Source organism: Gouania willdenowi, chromosome 18 (genome assembly GCF_900634775.1).
Source record: "Gouania willdenowi chromosome 18, fGouWil2.1, whole genome shotgun sequence".
Taxonomy (NCBI): domain Eukaryota; kingdom Metazoa; phylum Chordata; class Actinopteri; order Blenniiformes; family Gobiesocidae; genus Gouania; species Gouania willdenowi.
In genome coordinates, this window is record NC_041061.1 from 6,600,594 (window position 1) to 6,616,039 (window position 15,446).

The 15,446-nt window shown below is 39.8% G+C and overlaps 1 protein-coding gene and 37 non-coding genes across 38 annotated transcripts in view; all 38 read right to left on the reverse strand.

Annotated features, from left to right (window-relative positions):
- adisspb (adipose secreted signaling protein b) overlaps nt 1–15,446 on the reverse strand; it is a 51,816-nt gene that overhangs the window by 32,003 nt on the left and 4,367 nt on the right. The window lies entirely within an intron of this gene.
- Nucleotides 55–128, reverse strand: trnan-guu (transfer RNA asparagine (anticodon GUU)). Its single transcript has one exon. It is a non-coding gene; the product is annotated as a tRNA-Asn (tRNA).
- On the reverse strand, nt 1,251–1,324 carry trnan-guu (transfer RNA asparagine (anticodon GUU)). The gene has a single exon. It is a non-coding gene; the product is annotated as a tRNA-Asn (tRNA).
- Nucleotides 1,769–1,842, reverse strand: trnan-guu (transfer RNA asparagine (anticodon GUU)). The gene has a single exon. It is a non-coding gene; the product is annotated as a tRNA-Asn (tRNA).
- Nucleotides 1,952–2,025, reverse strand: trnan-guu (transfer RNA asparagine (anticodon GUU)). Its single transcript has one exon. It is a non-coding gene; the product is annotated as a tRNA-Asn (tRNA).
- trnan-guu (transfer RNA asparagine (anticodon GUU)) lies at nt 2,302–2,375 on the reverse strand. Its single transcript has one exon. It is a non-coding gene; the product is annotated as a tRNA-Asn (tRNA).
- Nucleotides 2,823–2,896, reverse strand: trnan-guu (transfer RNA asparagine (anticodon GUU)). The gene has a single exon. It is a non-coding gene; the product is annotated as a tRNA-Asn (tRNA).
- trnan-guu (transfer RNA asparagine (anticodon GUU)) lies at nt 3,660–3,733 on the reverse strand. Its single transcript has one exon. It is a non-coding gene; the product is annotated as a tRNA-Asn (tRNA).
- On the reverse strand, nt 3,840–3,913 carry trnan-guu (transfer RNA asparagine (anticodon GUU)). The gene has a single exon. It is a non-coding gene; the product is annotated as a tRNA-Asn (tRNA).
- Nucleotides 4,178–4,251, reverse strand: trnan-guu (transfer RNA asparagine (anticodon GUU)). Its single transcript has one exon. It is a non-coding gene; the product is annotated as a tRNA-Asn (tRNA).
- On the reverse strand, nt 4,362–4,435 carry trnan-guu (transfer RNA asparagine (anticodon GUU)). The gene has a single exon. It is a non-coding gene; the product is annotated as a tRNA-Asn (tRNA).
- trnan-guu (transfer RNA asparagine (anticodon GUU)) lies at nt 4,713–4,786 on the reverse strand. Its single transcript has one exon. It is a non-coding gene; the product is annotated as a tRNA-Asn (tRNA).
- On the reverse strand, nt 5,077–5,150 carry trnan-guu (transfer RNA asparagine (anticodon GUU)). Its single transcript has one exon. It is a non-coding gene; the product is annotated as a tRNA-Asn (tRNA).
- trnan-guu (transfer RNA asparagine (anticodon GUU)) lies at nt 5,597–5,670 on the reverse strand. The gene has a single exon. It is a non-coding gene; the product is annotated as a tRNA-Asn (tRNA).
- Nucleotides 5,777–5,850, reverse strand: trnan-guu (transfer RNA asparagine (anticodon GUU)). The gene has a single exon. It is a non-coding gene; the product is annotated as a tRNA-Asn (tRNA).
- On the reverse strand, nt 6,119–6,192 carry trnan-guu (transfer RNA asparagine (anticodon GUU)). The gene has a single exon. It is a non-coding gene; the product is annotated as a tRNA-Asn (tRNA).
- On the reverse strand, nt 6,302–6,375 carry trnan-guu (transfer RNA asparagine (anticodon GUU)). Its single transcript has one exon. It is a non-coding gene; the product is annotated as a tRNA-Asn (tRNA).
- On the reverse strand, nt 6,653–6,726 carry trnan-guu (transfer RNA asparagine (anticodon GUU)). The gene has a single exon. It is a non-coding gene; the product is annotated as a tRNA-Asn (tRNA).
- On the reverse strand, nt 7,021–7,094 carry trnan-guu (transfer RNA asparagine (anticodon GUU)). Its single transcript has one exon. It is a non-coding gene; the product is annotated as a tRNA-Asn (tRNA).
- trnan-guu (transfer RNA asparagine (anticodon GUU)) lies at nt 7,878–7,951 on the reverse strand. The gene has a single exon. It is a non-coding gene; the product is annotated as a tRNA-Asn (tRNA).
- trnan-guu (transfer RNA asparagine (anticodon GUU)) lies at nt 8,220–8,293 on the reverse strand. Its single transcript has one exon. It is a non-coding gene; the product is annotated as a tRNA-Asn (tRNA).
- trnan-guu (transfer RNA asparagine (anticodon GUU)) lies at nt 8,404–8,477 on the reverse strand. Its single transcript has one exon. It is a non-coding gene; the product is annotated as a tRNA-Asn (tRNA).
- Nucleotides 9,603–9,676, reverse strand: trnan-guu (transfer RNA asparagine (anticodon GUU)). The gene has a single exon. It is a non-coding gene; the product is annotated as a tRNA-Asn (tRNA).
- Nucleotides 10,121–10,194, reverse strand: trnan-guu (transfer RNA asparagine (anticodon GUU)). The gene has a single exon. It is a non-coding gene; the product is annotated as a tRNA-Asn (tRNA).
- trnan-guu (transfer RNA asparagine (anticodon GUU)) lies at nt 10,304–10,377 on the reverse strand. Its single transcript has one exon. It is a non-coding gene; the product is annotated as a tRNA-Asn (tRNA).
- Nucleotides 10,653–10,726, reverse strand: trnan-guu (transfer RNA asparagine (anticodon GUU)). Its single transcript has one exon. It is a non-coding gene; the product is annotated as a tRNA-Asn (tRNA).
- Nucleotides 11,176–11,249, reverse strand: trnan-guu (transfer RNA asparagine (anticodon GUU)). Its single transcript has one exon. It is a non-coding gene; the product is annotated as a tRNA-Asn (tRNA).
- On the reverse strand, nt 12,012–12,085 carry trnan-guu (transfer RNA asparagine (anticodon GUU)). The gene has a single exon. It is a non-coding gene; the product is annotated as a tRNA-Asn (tRNA).
- Nucleotides 12,192–12,265, reverse strand: trnan-guu (transfer RNA asparagine (anticodon GUU)). The gene has a single exon. It is a non-coding gene; the product is annotated as a tRNA-Asn (tRNA).
- Nucleotides 12,529–12,602, reverse strand: trnan-guu (transfer RNA asparagine (anticodon GUU)). Its single transcript has one exon. It is a non-coding gene; the product is annotated as a tRNA-Asn (tRNA).
- Nucleotides 12,711–12,784, reverse strand: trnan-guu (transfer RNA asparagine (anticodon GUU)). The gene has a single exon. It is a non-coding gene; the product is annotated as a tRNA-Asn (tRNA).
- trnan-guu (transfer RNA asparagine (anticodon GUU)) lies at nt 13,061–13,134 on the reverse strand. Its single transcript has one exon. It is a non-coding gene; the product is annotated as a tRNA-Asn (tRNA).
- Nucleotides 13,427–13,500, reverse strand: trnan-guu (transfer RNA asparagine (anticodon GUU)). The gene has a single exon. It is a non-coding gene; the product is annotated as a tRNA-Asn (tRNA).
- Nucleotides 13,947–14,020, reverse strand: trnan-guu (transfer RNA asparagine (anticodon GUU)). Its single transcript has one exon. It is a non-coding gene; the product is annotated as a tRNA-Asn (tRNA).
- trnan-guu (transfer RNA asparagine (anticodon GUU)) lies at nt 14,127–14,200 on the reverse strand. The gene has a single exon. It is a non-coding gene; the product is annotated as a tRNA-Asn (tRNA).
- trnan-guu (transfer RNA asparagine (anticodon GUU)) lies at nt 14,470–14,543 on the reverse strand. Its single transcript has one exon. It is a non-coding gene; the product is annotated as a tRNA-Asn (tRNA).
- On the reverse strand, nt 14,809–14,882 carry trnan-guu (transfer RNA asparagine (anticodon GUU)). Its single transcript has one exon. It is a non-coding gene; the product is annotated as a tRNA-Asn (tRNA).
- On the reverse strand, nt 15,170–15,243 carry trnan-guu (transfer RNA asparagine (anticodon GUU)). The gene has a single exon. It is a non-coding gene; the product is annotated as a tRNA-Asn (tRNA).

Consider the following 15,446-nt stretch of genomic DNA (forward strand, 5'->3'; position numbering starts at 1 on the left):
TTGACAAGGGTTATTTCTCAAAACACCAAAGGCGGAATGACTTAAAAGTCAAGTCGTCCCTGGGTGGGCTTGAACCACCAACCTTTCGGTTAACAGCCGAACGCGCTAGCCTATTGCGCCACAGAGACTGTGAGTGAATAATTTTTTGTGTTTTTTTTTTTTTTTTTTTGAGACTATGTTTGACAAGGGTTATTTCTCAAAACACCAAAGGTGGATTGACTTAAAAGTCAGGTCGTCCCTGGGTGGGCTTGACCAACCAACCTTTCGGTTAACAGCCGAACGCGCTAGCCTATTGCGCCACAGAGACTGTGAGTGAACAATTTTTTGTGTTTTTTTTTTTTTTTTTTTTTTGAAACTATGTTTGACAAGGGTTATTTCTCAAAACACCAAAGGCGGAATGACTTAAAAATCAAGTCGTCCCTGGGTGGGCTTGAACCACCAACCTTTCGGTTAACAGCCGAACGCGCTAGCCTATTGCGCCACAGTAACTGTGAGTGAACATTTTTTTGTGTTTTTTTTTTTTTTCTTTGAGACTGTATATTTTACAAGGGAAAATTCTCAAAACACCAAAGGCGGAATGACTTAAAAGTCAGGTCGTCCCTGGGTGGGGTTGAACCACCAACCTTTCAGTTAACAGCCGAAATGCGCCACAGAGACTGTGAATGAACATGTTTTTGTGTTTTTTTTTTTTTTTCTTTGAGACTGTATATTTTACAAGGGAAAATTCTCAAAACACCAAAGGCAGATTGACTTAAAAGTCAGGTCGTCCCTGAACCACCAACCTTTCGGTTAACAGCCGAAATGCGCCACAGAGACTGTGAATGAACATTTCTTTGTGTTTTTTTTCTTTTTCTTTGAGACTGTATATTTTACAAGGGAAATTTTTCAAAACACCAAAGGCGGAATGACTTAAAAGTCAAGTCGTCCCTGGGTGGGCTTGAACCACCAACCTTTCAGTTAACAGCCGAAATGCGCCACAGAGACTGTGAATGAACATGTTTTTGTGTTTTTTTTTTTTTTTCTTTGAGACTGTATATTTTACAAGGGAAAATTCTCAAAACACCAAAGGCAGATTGACTTAAAAGTCAGGTCGTCCCTGAACCACCAACCTTTCGGTTAACAGCCGAAATGCACCACAGAGACTGTGAATGAACATTTCTTTGTGTTTTTTTTTCTTTTTCTTTGAGACTGTATATTTTACAAGGGAAATTTTTCAAAACACCAAAGGCAGAATGACTTAAAAATCAAGTCGTCCCTGGGTGGGCTTGAACCACCAACCTTTCGGTTAACAGCCGAACGCGCTAGCCTATTGCGCCACAGAGACTGTGAGAGAACATTTTTTTGTGTTTTTTTTCTTTTTCTTTGAGACTGTATATTTTACAAGGGAAATTTTTCAAAACACCAAGGGCGGATTGACTTAAAAATCAGGTCGTCCCTGGGTGGGCTTGAACCACCAACCTTTCGATTAACAGCCGAACGCACTAGCCTATTGCGCCACAGAGACTGTGAGTGAACAATTTTTTGTGTTTTTTTTTTTTTTCTTTGAGACTGTATATTTTACAAGGGAAAATTCTCAAAACACCAAAGGCAGATTGACTTAAAAGTCAGGTCGTCCCTGAACCACCAACCTTTCGGTTAACAGCCGAAATGCGCCACAGAGACTGTGAATGAACATTTCTTTGTGTTTTTTTTCTTTTTCTTTGAGACTGTATATATTACAAGGGAAATTTTTCAAAACACCAAAGGCAGAATGACTTAAAAATCAAGTCGTCCCTGGGTGGGCTTGAACCACCAACCTTTCGGTTAACAGCCGAACGCGCTAGCCTATTGCGCCACAGAGACTGTGAGTAAAAAATTTTTTGTGTTTTTTTTTTTTTTTTTTTTTTTGAGACTATGTTTGACAAGGGTTATTTCTCAAAACACCAAAGGCGGAATGACTTAAAAGTCAAGTCGTCCCTGGGTGGGCTTGAACCACCAACCTTTCGGTTAACAGCCGAACGCGCTAGCCTATTGCGCCACAGAGACTGTGAGTGAACAATTTTTTGTGTTTTTTTTTTTTTTTTCTTTGAGACTGTATATTTTACAAGGGAAAATTCTCAAAACACCAAAGGCAGATTGACTTAAAAGTCAGGTCGTCCCTGAACCACCAACCTTTCGGTTAACAGCCGAACGCGCTAGCCTATTGCGCCACAGAGACTGTGAGTGAATAATTTTTTGTGTTTTTTTTTTTTTTTTTTGAGACTATGTTTGACAAGGGTTATTTCTCAAAACACCAAAGGTGGATTGACTTAAAAGTCAGGTCGTCCCTGGGTGGGCTTGAACCACCAACCTTTCGGTTAACAGCCGAACGCGCTAGCCTATTGCGCCACAGAGACTGTGAGTGAACAATTTTTTGTGTTTTTTTTTTTTTTTTTTTTTTTGAAACTATGTTTGACAAGGGTTATTTCTCAAAACACCAAAGGCGGAATGACTTAAAAATCAAGTCGTCCCTGGGTGGGCTTGAACCACCAACCTTTCGGTTAACAGCCGAACGCGCTAGCCTATTGCGCCACATAGACTGTGAGTGAACATTCTTTTGTGTTTTTTTTTTTTTTCTTTGAGACTGTATATTTTACAAGGGAAAATTCTCAAAACACCAAAGGCAGATTGACTTAAAAGTCAGGTCGTCCCTGAACCACCAACCTTTCGGTTAACAGCCGAAATGCGCCACAGAGACTGTGAATGAACATTTCTTTGTGTTTTTTTTCTTTTTCTTTGAGACTGTATATTTTACAAGGGAAATTTTTCAAAACACCAAGGGCGGATTGACTTAAAAATCAGGTCGTCCCTGGGTGGGCTTGAACCACCAACCTTTCGGTTAACAGCCGAACGCGCTAGCCTATTGCGCCACAGAGACTGTGAGTGAACAATTTTTTGTGTTTTTTTTTTTTTTTTCTTTGAGACTGTATATTTTACAAGGGAAAATTCTCAAAACACCAAAGGCAGATTGACTTAAAAGTCAGGTCGTCCCTGAACCACCAACCTTTCGGTTAACAGCCGAAATGCGCCACAGAGACTGTGAATGAACATTTCTTTGTGTTTTTTTTCTTTTTCTTTGAGACTGTATATATTACAAGGGAAATTTTTCAAAACACCAAAGGCAGAATGACTTAAAAATCAAGTCGTCCCTGGGTGGGCTTGAACCACCAACCTTTCGGTTAACAGCCGAAATGCGCCACAGAGACTGTGAATGAACATTTCTTTGTGTTTTTTTTTCTTTTTCTTTGAGACTGTATATTTTACAAGGGAAATTTTTCAAAACACCAAAGGCGGAATGACTTAAAAGTCAAGTCGTCCCTGGGTGGGCTTGAACCACCAACCTTTCAGTTAACAGCCGAAATGCGCCACAGAGACTGTGAATGAACATTTTTTTGTGTTTTTTTTTTTTTTTCTTTGAGACTGTATATTTTACAAGGGAAAATTCTCAAAACACCAAAGGCAGATTGACTTAAAAGTCAGGTCGTCCCTGAACCACCAACCTTTCGGTTAACAGCCGAAATGCACCACAGAGACTGTGAATGAACATTTCTTTGTGTTTTTTTTTCTTTTTCTTTGAGACTGTATATTTTACAAGGGAAATTTTTCAAAACACCAAAGGCAGAATGACTTAAAAATCAAGTCGTCCCTGGGTGGGCTTGAACCACCAACCTTTCGGTTAACAGCCGAACGCGCTAGCCTATTGCGCCACAGAGACTGTGAGAGAACATTTTTTTGTGTTTTTTTTTTTTTTCTTTGAGACTGTATATTTTACAAGGGAAATTTTTCAAAACACCAAGGGCGGATTGACTTAAAAATCAGGTCGTCCCTGGGTGGGCTTGAACCACCAACCTTTCGGTTAACAGCCGAACGCACTAGCCTATTGCGCCACAGAGACTGTGAGTGAACAATTTTTTGTGTTTTTTTTTTTTTTCTTTGAGACTGTATATTTTACAAGGGAAAATTCTCAAAACACCAAAGGCAGATTGACTTAAAAGTCAGGTCGTCCCTGAACCACCAACCTTTCGGTTAACAGCCGAAATGCGCCACAGAGACTGTGAATGAACATTTCTTTGTGTTTTTTTTCTTTTTCTTTGAGACTGTATATATTACAAGGGAAATTTTTCAAAACACCAAAGGCAGAATGACTTAAAAATCAAGTCGTCCCTGGGTGGGCTTGAACCACCAACCTTTCGGTTAACAGCCGAACGCGCTAGCCTATTGCGCCACAGAGACTGTGAGTAAAAAATTTTTTGTGTTTTTTTTTTTTTTTTTTTTTTTTGAGACTATGTTTGACAAGGGTTATTTCTCAAAACACCAAAGGCGGAATGACTTAAAAGTCAAGTCGTCCCTGGGTGGGCTTGAACCACCAACCTTTCGGTTAACAGCCGAACGCGCTAGCCTATTGCGCCACAGAGACTGTGAGTGAACAATTTTTTGTGTTTTTTTTTTTTTTTCTTTGAGACTGTATATTTTACAAGGGAAAATTCTCAAAACACCAAAGGCAGATTGACTTAAAAGTCAGGTCGTCCCTGAACCACCAACCTTTCGGTTAACAGCCGAACGCGCTAGCCTATTGCGCCACAGAGACTGTGAATGAACATTTCTTTGTGTTTTTTTTCTTTTTCTTTGAGACTGTATATTTTACAAGGGAAATTTTTCAAAACACCAAAGGCAGAATGACTTAAAAATCAAGTCGTCCCTGGGTGGGCTTGAACCACCAACCTTTCGGTTAACAGCCGAACGCGCTAGCCTATTGCGCAACAGAGACTGTGAGTGAACAATTTTTTGTGTTTTTTTTTTTTTTTTTTTTTTTTTTGAGACTATGTTTGACAAGGGTTATTTCTCAAAACACCAAAGGCGGAATGACTTAAAAGTCAAGTCGTCCCTGGGTGGGCTTGAACCACCAACCTTTCGGTTAACAGGCGAACGCGCTAGCCTATTGCGCCAAAGAGACTGTGAGTGAATAATTTTTTGTGTTTTTTTTTTTTTTTTTTGAGACTATGTTTGACAAGGGTTATTTCTCAAAACACCAAAGGTGGATTGACTTAAAAGTCAGGTCGTCCCTGGGTGGGCTTGAACCACCAACCTTTCGGTTAACAGCCGAACGCGCTAGCCTATTGCGCCACAGAGACTGTGAGTGAACAATTTTTTGTGTTTTTTCTTTTTTTCTTTGAGACTGTATATTTTACAAGGGAAAATTCTCAAAACACCAAAGGCAGATTGACTTAAAAGTCAGGTCGTCCCTGAACCACCAACCTTTCGGTTAACAGCCGAACGCGCTAGCCTATTGCGCCACAGAGACTGTGAGAGAACATTTTTTTGTGTTTTTTTTTTTTTTCTTTGAGACTGTATATTTTACAAGGGAAAATTCTCAAAACACCAAAGGCAGATTGACTTAAAAGTCAGGTCGTCCCTGAACCACCAACCTTTCGGTTAACAGCCAAACGCGCTAGCCTATTGCGCCACAGAGACTGTGAGAGAACATTTTTTTGTTGTTTTTTTTTTTTTCTTTGAGACTGTATATTTTACAAGAGAAATTTTTCAAAACACCAAAGGCAGAATGACTTAAAAATCAAGTCGTCCCTGGGTGGGCTTGAACCACCAACCTTTCGGTTAACAGCCGAACGCGCTAGCCTATTGCGCCACAGAGACTGTGAGAGAACATTTTTTTGTGTTTTTTTTTTTTTTCTTTGAGACTGTATATTTTACAAGAGAAATTTTTCAAAACACCAAGGGCGGATTGACTTAAAAATCAGGTCGTCCCTGGGTGGGCTTGAACCACCAACCTTTCGGTTAACAGCCGAACGCGCTAGCCTATTGCGCCACAGAGACTGTGAGTGAACAATTTTTTGTGTTTTTTTTTTTTTTTTTTTGTTTGAGACTATGTTTGACAAGGGTTATTTCTCAAAACACCAAAGGCAGATTGACTTAAAAGTCAGGTCGTCCCTGAACCACCAACCTTTCGGTTAACAGCCGAAATGCGCCACAGAGACTGTGAATGAACATTTCTTTGTGTTTTTTTTTCTTTTTCTTTGAGACTGTATATATTACAAGGGAAATTTTTCAAAACACCAAAGGCAGAATGACTTAAAAATCAAGTCGTCCCTGGGTGGGCTTGAACCACCAACCTTTCGGTTAACAGCCGAACGCGCTAGCCTATTGCGCCACAGAGACTGTGAGTAAAAAATTTTTTGTGTTTTTTTTTTTTTTTTTTTTTTTGAGACTATGTTTGACAAGGGTTATTTCTCAAAACACCAAAGGCGGAATGACTTAAAAGTCAAGTCGTCCCTGGGTGGGCTTGAACCACCAACCTTTCGGTTAACAGCCGAACGCGCTAGCCTATTGCGCCACAGAGACTGTGAGTGAACAATTTTTTGTGTTTTTTTTTTTTTTTCTTTGAGACTGTATATTTTACAAGGGAAAATTCTCAAAACACCAAAGGCAGATTGACTTAAAAGTCAGGTCGTCCCTGAACCACCAACCTTTCGGTTAACAGCCGAACGCGCTAGCCTATTGCGCCACAGAGACTGTGAATGAACATTTCTTTGTGTTTTTTTTCTTTTTCTTTGAGACTGTATATTTTACAAGGGAAATTTTTCAAAACACCAAAGGCAGAATGACTTAAAAATCAAGTCGTCCCTGGGTGGGCTTGAACCACCAACCTTTCGGTTAACAGCCGAACGCGCTAGCCTATTGCGCAACAGAGACTGTGAGTGAACAATTTTTTGTGTTTTTTTTTTTTTTTTTTTTTTTTTTTTTTGAGACTATGTTTGACAAGGGTTATTTCTCAAAACACCAAAGGCGGAATGACTTAAAAGTCAAGTCGTCCCTGGGTGGGCTTGAACCACCAACCTTTCGGTTAACAGGCGAACGCGCTAGCCTATTGCGCCAAAGAGACTGTGAGTGAATAATTTTTTGTGTTTTTTTTTTTTTTTTTTGAGACTATGTTTGACAAGGGTTATTTCTCAAAACACCAAAGGTGGATTGACTTAAAAGTCAGGTCGTCCCTGGGTGGGCTTGAACCACCAACCTTTCGGTTAACAGCCGAACGCGCTAGCCTATTGCGCCACAGAGACTGTGAGTGAACAATTTTTTGTGTTTTTTCTTTTTTCTTTGAGACTGTATATTTTACAAGGGAAAATTCTCAAAACACCAAAGGCAGATTGACTTAAAAGTCAGGTCGTCCCTGAACCACCAACCTTTCGGTTAACAGCCGAACGCGCTAGCCTATTGCGCCACAGAGACTGTGAGAGAACATTTTTTTGTGTTTTTTTTTTTTTTTCTTTGAGACTGTATATTTTACAAGGGAAAATTCTCAAAACACCAAAGGCAGATTGACTTAAAAGTCAGGTCGTCCCTGAACCACCAACCTTTCGGTTAACAGCCAAACGCGCTAGCCTATTGCGCCACAGAGACTGTGAGAGAACATTTTTTTGTTGTTTTTTTTTTTTTCTTTGAGACTGTATATTTTACAAGAGAAATTTTTCAAAACACCAAAGGCAGAATGACTTAAAAATCAAGTCGTCCCTGGGTGGGCTTGAACCACCAACCTTTCGGTTAACAGCCGAACGCGCTAGCCTATTGCGCCACATAGACTGTGAGTGAACATTCTTTTGTGTTTTTTTTTTTTTTCTTTGAGACTGTATATTTTACAAGGGAAAATTCTCAAAACACCAAAGGCAGATTGACTTAAAAGTCAGGTCGTCCCTGAACCACCAACCTTTCGGTTAACAGCCGAAATGCGCCACAGAGACTGTGAATGAACATTTCTTTGTGTTTTTTTTCTTTTCTTTGAGACTGTATATTTTACAAGGGAAATTTTTCAAAACACCAAGGGCGGATTGACTTAAAAATCAGGTCGTCCCTGGGTGGGCTTGAACCACCAACCTTTCGGTTAACAGCCGAACGCGCTAGCCTATTGCGCCACAGAGACTGTGAGTGAACAATTTTTTGTTTTTTTTTTTTTTTTTTTTTTTTTTGAGACTATGTTTGACAAGGGTTATTTCTCAAAACACCAAAGGTGGATTGACTTAAAAGTCAGGTCGTCCCTGAACCACCAACCTTTCGGTTAATAGCCGAAATGCGCCACAGAGACTGTGAATGAACATTTCTTTGTGTTTTTTTTCTTTTTCTTTGAGACTGTATATATTACAAGGGAAATTTTTCAAAACACCAAAGGCAGAATGACTTAAAAATCAAGTCGTCCCTGGGTGGGCTTGAACCACCAACCTTTCGGTTAACAGCCGAACGCGCTAGCCTATTGCGCCACAGAGACTGTGAGTGAACAATTTTTTGTGTTTTTTTTTTTTTTTTTTTTTCCTGAGACTATGTTTGACAAGGGTTATTTCTCAAAACACCAAAGGCGGAATGACTTAAAAGTCAAGTCGTCCCTGGGTGGGCTTGAACCACCAACCTTTCGGTTAACAGCCGAACGCGCTAGCCTATTGCGCCACAGAGACTGTGAGTGAATAATTTTTTGTGTTTTTTTTTTTTTTTTTTTGAGACTATGTTTGACAAGGGTTATTTCTCAAAACACCAAAGGTGGATTGACTTAAAAGTCAGGTCGTCCCTGGGTGGGCTTGACCAACCAACCTTTCGGTTAACAGCCGAACGCGCTAGCCTATTGCGCCACAGAGACTGTGAGTGAACAATTTTTTGTGTTTTTTTTTTTTTTTTTTTTTTTGAAACTATGTTTGACAAGGGTTATTTCTCAAAACACCAAAGGCGGAATGACTTAAAAATCAAGTCGTCCCTGGGTGGGCTTGAACCACCAACCTTTCGGTTAACAGCCGAACGCGCTAGCCTATTGCGCCACAGTAACTGTGAGTGAACATTTTTTTGTGTTTTTTTTTTTTTTTCTTTGAGACTGTATATTTTACAAGGGAAAATTCTCAAAACACCAAAGGCGGAATGACTTAAAAGTCAGGTCGTCCCTGGGTGGGGTTGAACCACCAACCTTTCAGTTAACAGCCGAAATGCGCCACAGAGACTGTGAATGAACATGTTTTTGTGTTTTTTTTTTTTTTTCTTTGAGACTGTATATTTTACAAGGGAAAATTCTCAAAACACCAAAGGCAGATTGACTTAAAAGTCAGGTCGTCCCTGAACCACCAACCTTTCGGTTAACAGCCGAAATGCGCCACAGAGACTGTGAATGAACATTTCTTTGTGTTTTTTTTCTTTTTCTTTGAGACTGTATATTTTACAAGGGAAATTTTTCAAAACACCAAAGGCGGAATGACTTAAAAGTCAAGTCGTCCCTGGGTGGGCTTGAACCACCAACCTTTCAGTTAACAGCCGAAATGCGCCACAGAGACTGTGAATGAACATGTTTTTGTGTTTTTTTTTTTTTTTCTTTGAGACTGTATATTTTACAAGGGAAAATTCTCAAAACACCAAAGGCAGATTGACTTAAAAGTCAGGTCGTCCCTGAACCACCAACCTTTCGGTTAACAGCCGAAATGCACCACAGAGACTGTGAATGAACATTTCTTTGTGTTTTTTTTTTCTTTTTCTTTGAGACTGTATATTTTACAAGGGAAATTTTTCAAAACACCAAAGGCAGAATGACTTAAAAATCAAGTCGTCCCTGGGTGGGCTTGAACCACCAACCTTTCGGTTAACAGCCGAACGCGCTAGCCTATTGCGCCACAGAGACTGTGAGAGAACATTTTTTTGTGTTTTTTTTTTTTTTCTTTGAGACTGTATATTTTACAAGGGAAATTTTTCAAAACACCAAAGGCGGATTGACTTAAAAATCAGGTCGTCCCTGGGTGGGCTTGAACCACCAACCTTTCGATTAACAGCCGAACGCACTAGCCTATTGCGCCACAGAGACTGTGAGTGAACAATTTTTTGTGTTTTTTTTTTTTTTCTTTGAGACTGTATATTTTACAAGGGAAAATTCTCAAAACACCAAAGGCAGATTGACTTAAAAGTCAGGTCGTCCCTGAACCACCAACCTTTCGGTTAACAGCCGAAATGCGCCACAGAGACTGTGAATGAACATTTCTTTGTGTTTTTTTTCTTTTTCTTTGAGACTGTATATATTACAAGGGAAATTTTTCAAAACACCAAAGGCAGAATGACTTAAAAATCAAGTCGTCCCTGGGTGGGCTTGAACCACCAACCTTTCGGTTAACAGCCGAACGCGCTAGCCTATTGCGCCACAGAGACTGTGAGTAAAAAATTTTTTGTGTTTTTTTTTTTTTTTTTTTTTTTGAGACTATGTTTGACAAGGGTTATTTCTCAAAACACCAAAGGCGGAATGACTTAAAAGTCAAGTCGTCCCTGGGTGGGCTTGAACCACCAACCTTTCGGTTAACAGCCGAACGCGCTAGCCTATTGCGCCACAGAGACTGTGAGTGAACAATTTTTGTGTTTTTTTTTTTTTTTTCTTTGAGACTGTATATTTTACAAGGGAAAATTCTCAAAACACCAAAGGCAGATTGACTTAAAAGTCAGGTCGTCCCTGAACCACCAACCTTTCGGTTAACAGCCGAACGCGCTAGCCTATTGCGCCACAGAGACTGTGAGTGAATAATTTTTTGTGTTTTTTTTTTTTTTTTTTTGAGACTATGTTTGACAAGGGTTATTTCTCAAAACACCAAAGGTGGATTGACTTAAAGTCATGTCGTCCCTGGGTGGGCTTGAACCACCAACCTTTCGGTTAACAGCCGAACGCGCTAGCCTATTGCGCCACAGAGACTGTGAGTGAACAATTTTTTGTGTTTTTTTTTTTTTTTTTTTTTTTTGAAACTATGTTTGACAAGGGTTATTTCTCAAAACACCAAAGGCGGAATGACTTAAAAATCAAGTCGTCCCTGGGTGGGCTTGAACCACCAACCTTTCGGTTAACAGCCGAACGCGCTAGCCTATTGCGCCACATAGACTGTGAGTGAACATTCTTTTGTGTTTTTTTTTTTTTTTCTTTGAGACTGTATATTTTACAAGGGAAAATTCTCAAAACACCAAAGGCAGATTGACTTAAAAGTCAGGTCGTCCCTGAACCACCAACCTTTCGGTTAACAGCCGAAATGCGCCACAGAGACTGTGAATGAACATTTCTTTGTGTTTTTTTTCTTTTTCTTTGAGACTGTATATTTTACAAGGGAAATTTTTCAAAACACCAAGGGCGGATTGACTTAAAAATCAGGTCGTCCCTGGGTGGGCTTGAACCACCAACCTTTCGGTTAACAGCCGAACGCGCTAGCCTATTGCGCCACAGAGACTGTGAGTGAACAATTTTTTGTGTTTTTTTTTTTTTTTCTTTGAGACTGTATATTTTACAAGGGAAAATTCTCAAAACACCAAAGGCAGATTGACTTAAAAGTCAGGTCGTCCCTGAACCACCAACCTTTCGGTTAACAGCCGAAATGCGCCACAGAGACTGTGAATGAACATTTCTTTGTGTTTTTTTTCTTTTTCTTTGAGACTGTATATATTACAAGGGAAATTTTTCAAAACACCAAAGGCAGAATGACTTAAAAATCAAGTCGTCCCTGGGTGGGCTTGAACCACCAACCTTTCGGTTAACAGCCGAAATGCGCCACAGAGACTGTGAATGAACATTTCTTTGTGTTTTTTTTCTTTTTCTTTGAGACTGTATATTTTACAAGGGAAATTTTTCAAAACACCAAAGGCGGAATGACTTAAAAGTCAAGTCGTCCCTGGGTGGGCTTGAACCACCAACCTTTCAGTTAACAGCCGAAATGCGCCACAGAGACTGTGAATGAACATGTTTTTGTGTTTTTTTTTTTTTTTCTTTGAGACTGTATATTTTACAAGGGAAAATTCTCAAAACACCAAAGGCAGATTGACTTAAAAGTCAGGTCGTCCCTGAACCACCAACCTTTCGGTTAACAGCCGAAATGCACCACAGAGACTGTGAATGAACATTTCTTTGTGTTTTTTTTTTCTTTTTCTTTGAGACTGTATATTTTACAAGGGAAATTTTTCAAAACACCAAAGGCAGAATGACTTAAAAATCAAGTCGTCCCTGGGTGGGCTTGAACCACCAACCTTTCGGTTAACAGCCGAACGCGCTAGCCTATTGCGCCACAGAGACTGTGAGAGAACATTTTTTTGTGTTTTTTTTTTTTTTCTTTGAGACTGTATATTTTACAAGGGAAATTTTTCAAAACACCAAGGGCGGATTGACTTAAAAATCAGGTCGTCCCTGGGTGGGCTTGAACCACCAACCTTTCGGTTAACAGCCGAACGCACTAGCCTATTGCGCCACAGAGACTGTGAGTGAACAATTTTTTGTGTTTTTTTTTTTTTTCTTTGAGACTGTATATTTTACAAGGGAAAATTCTCAAAACACCAAAGGCAGATTGACTTAAAAGTCAGGTCGTCCCTGAACCACCAACCTTTCGGTTAACAGCCGAAATGCGCCACAGAGACTGTGAATGAACATTTCTTTGTGTTTTTTTTCTTTTTCTTTGAGACTGTATATATTACAAGGGAAATTTTTCAAAACACCAAAGGCAGAATGACTTAAAATCAAGTCGTCCCTGGGTGGGCTTGAACCACCAACCTTTCGGTTAACAGCCGAACGCGCTAGCCTATTGCGCCACAGAGACTGTGAGTAAAAATTTTTTTTGTTTTTTTTTTTTTTTTTTTTTTTGAGACTATGTTTGACAAGGGTTATTTCTCAAAACACCAAAGGCGGAATGACTTAAAAGTCAAGTCGTCCCTGGGTGGGCTTGAACCACCAACCTTTCGGTTAACAGCCGAACGCGCTAGCCTATTGCGCCACAGAGACTGTGAGTGAACAATTTTTTGTGTTTTTTTTTTTTTTTCTTTGAGACTGTATATTTTACAAGGGAAAATTCTCAAAACACCAAAGGCAGATTGACTTAAAAGTCAGGTCGTCCCTGAACCACCAACCTTTCGGTTAACAGCCGAACGCGCTAGCCTATTGCGCCACAGAGACTGTGAGTGAACATTTCTTTGTGTTTTTTTTCTTTTTCTTTTTGTCTGTATATTTTACAAGGGAAATTTTTCAAACACCACAGGCAGAATGACTTAAAAATCAAGTCGTCCCTGGGTGGGCTTGAACCACCAACCTTTCGGTTAACAGCCGAACGCGCTAGCCTATTGCGCAACAGAGACTGTGAGTGAACAATTTTTTGTGTTTTTTTTTTTTTTTTTTTTTTTTTTTGAGACTATGTTTGACAAGGGTTATTTCTCAAAACACCAAAGGCGGAATGACTTAAAAGTCAAGTCGTCCCTGGGTGGGCTTGAACCACCAACCTTTCGGTTAACAGGCGAACGCGCTAGCCTATTGCGCCAAAGAGACTGTGAGTGAATAATTTTTTGTGTTTTTTTTTTTTTTTTTTTGAGACTATGTTTGACAAGGGTTATTTCTCAAAACACCAAAGGTGGATTGACTTAAAAGTCAGGTCGTCCCTGGGTGGGCTTGAACCACCAACCTTTCGGTTAACAGCCGAACGCGCTAGCCTATTGCGCCACAGAGACTGTGAGTGAACAATTTTTTGTGTTTTTTCTTTTTTTCTTTGAGACTGTATATTTTACAAGGGAAAATTCTCAAAACACCAAAGGCAGATTGACTTAAAAGTCAGGTCGTCCCTGAACCACCAACCTTTCGGTTAACAGCCGAACGCGCTAGCCTATTGCGCCACAGAGACTGTGAGAGAACATTTTTTTGTGTTTTTTTTTTTTTTCTTTGAGACTGTATATTTTACAAGGGAAAATTCTCAAAACACCAAAGGCAGATTGACTTAAAAGTCAGGTCGTCCCTGAACCACCAACCTTTCGGTTAACAGCCAAACGCGCTAGCCTATTGCGCCACAGAGACTGTGAGAGAACATTTTTTTGTTGTTTTTTTTTTTTTCTTTGAGACTGTATATTTTACAAGAGAAATTTTTCAAAACACCAAAGGCAGAATGACTTAAAAATCAAGTCGTCCCTGGGTGGGCTTGAACCACCAACCTTTCGGTTAACAGCCGAACGCGCTAGCCTATTGCGCCACAGAGACTGTGAGAGAACATTTTTTTGTGTTTTTTTTTTTTTTTCTTTGAGACTGTATATTTTACAAGGGAAATTTTTCAAAACACCAAGGGCGGATTGACTTAAAATCAGGTCGTCCCTGGGTGGGCTTGAACCACCAACCTTTCGGTTAACAGCCGAACGCGCTAGCCTATTGCGCCACAGAGACTGTGAGTGAACAATTTTTTGTGTTTTTTTTTTTTTTTTTTTTTGTTTGAGACTATGTTTGACAAGGGTTATTTCTCAAAACACCAAAGGCAGATTGACTTAAAAGTCAGGTCGTCCCTGAACCACCAACCTTTCGGTTAACAGCCGAAATGCGCCACAGAGACTGTGAATGAACATTTCTTTGTGTTTTTTTTCTTTTTCTTTGAGACTGTATATTTTACAAGGGAAATTTTTCAAAACACCAAGGGCGGATTGACTTAAAAATCAGGTCGTCCCTGGGTGGGCTTGAACCACCAACCTTTCGGTTAACAGCCGAACGCGCTAGCCTATTGCGCCACAGAGACTGTGAGTGAACAATTTTTTGTGTTTTTTTTTTTTTTTCTTTGAGACTGTATATTTTACAAGGGAAAATTCTCAAAACACCAAAGGCAGATTGACTTAAAAGTCAGGTCGTCCCTGAACCACCAACCTTTCGGTTAACAGCCGAAATGCGCCACAGAGACTGTGAATGAACATTTCTTTGTGTTTTTTTTCTTTTTCTTTGAGACTGTATATATTACAAGGGAAATTTTTCAAAACACCAAAGGCAGAATGACTTAAAAATCAAGTCGTCCCTGGGTGGGCTTGAACCACCAACCTTTCGGTTAACAGCCGAACGCGCTAGCCTATTGCGCCACAGAGACTGTGAGTGAACAATTTTTTGTGTTTTTTTTTTTTTTTTTTTTTTGAGACTATGTTTGACAAGGGTTATTTCTCAAAACACCAAAGGCGGAATGACTTAAAAGTCAAGTCGTCCCTGGGTGGGCTTGAACCACCAACTTTTCGGTTAACAGCCGAACGCACTAGCCTATTGCGCCACAGAGACTGTGAGTGAATAATTTTTTGTGTTTTTTTTTTTTTTTTTTTGAGACTATGTTTGACAAGGGTTATTTCTCAAAACACCAAAGGTGGATTGACTTAAAAGTCAGGTCGTCCCTGGGTGGGCTTGAACCACCAACCTTTCGGTTAACAGCCGAACGCGCTAGCCTATTGCGCCACAGAGACTGTGAGTGAACAATTTTTTGTGTTTTTTTTTTTTTTTCTTTGAGACTGTATATTTTACAAGGGAAAATTCTCAAAACACCAAAGGCAGATTGACTTAAAAGTCAGGTCGTCCCTGAACCACCAACCTTTCGGTTAACAGCCGAAATGCGCCACAGAGACTGTGAATGAACATTTCTTTGTGTTTTTTTTCTTTTTCTTTGAGA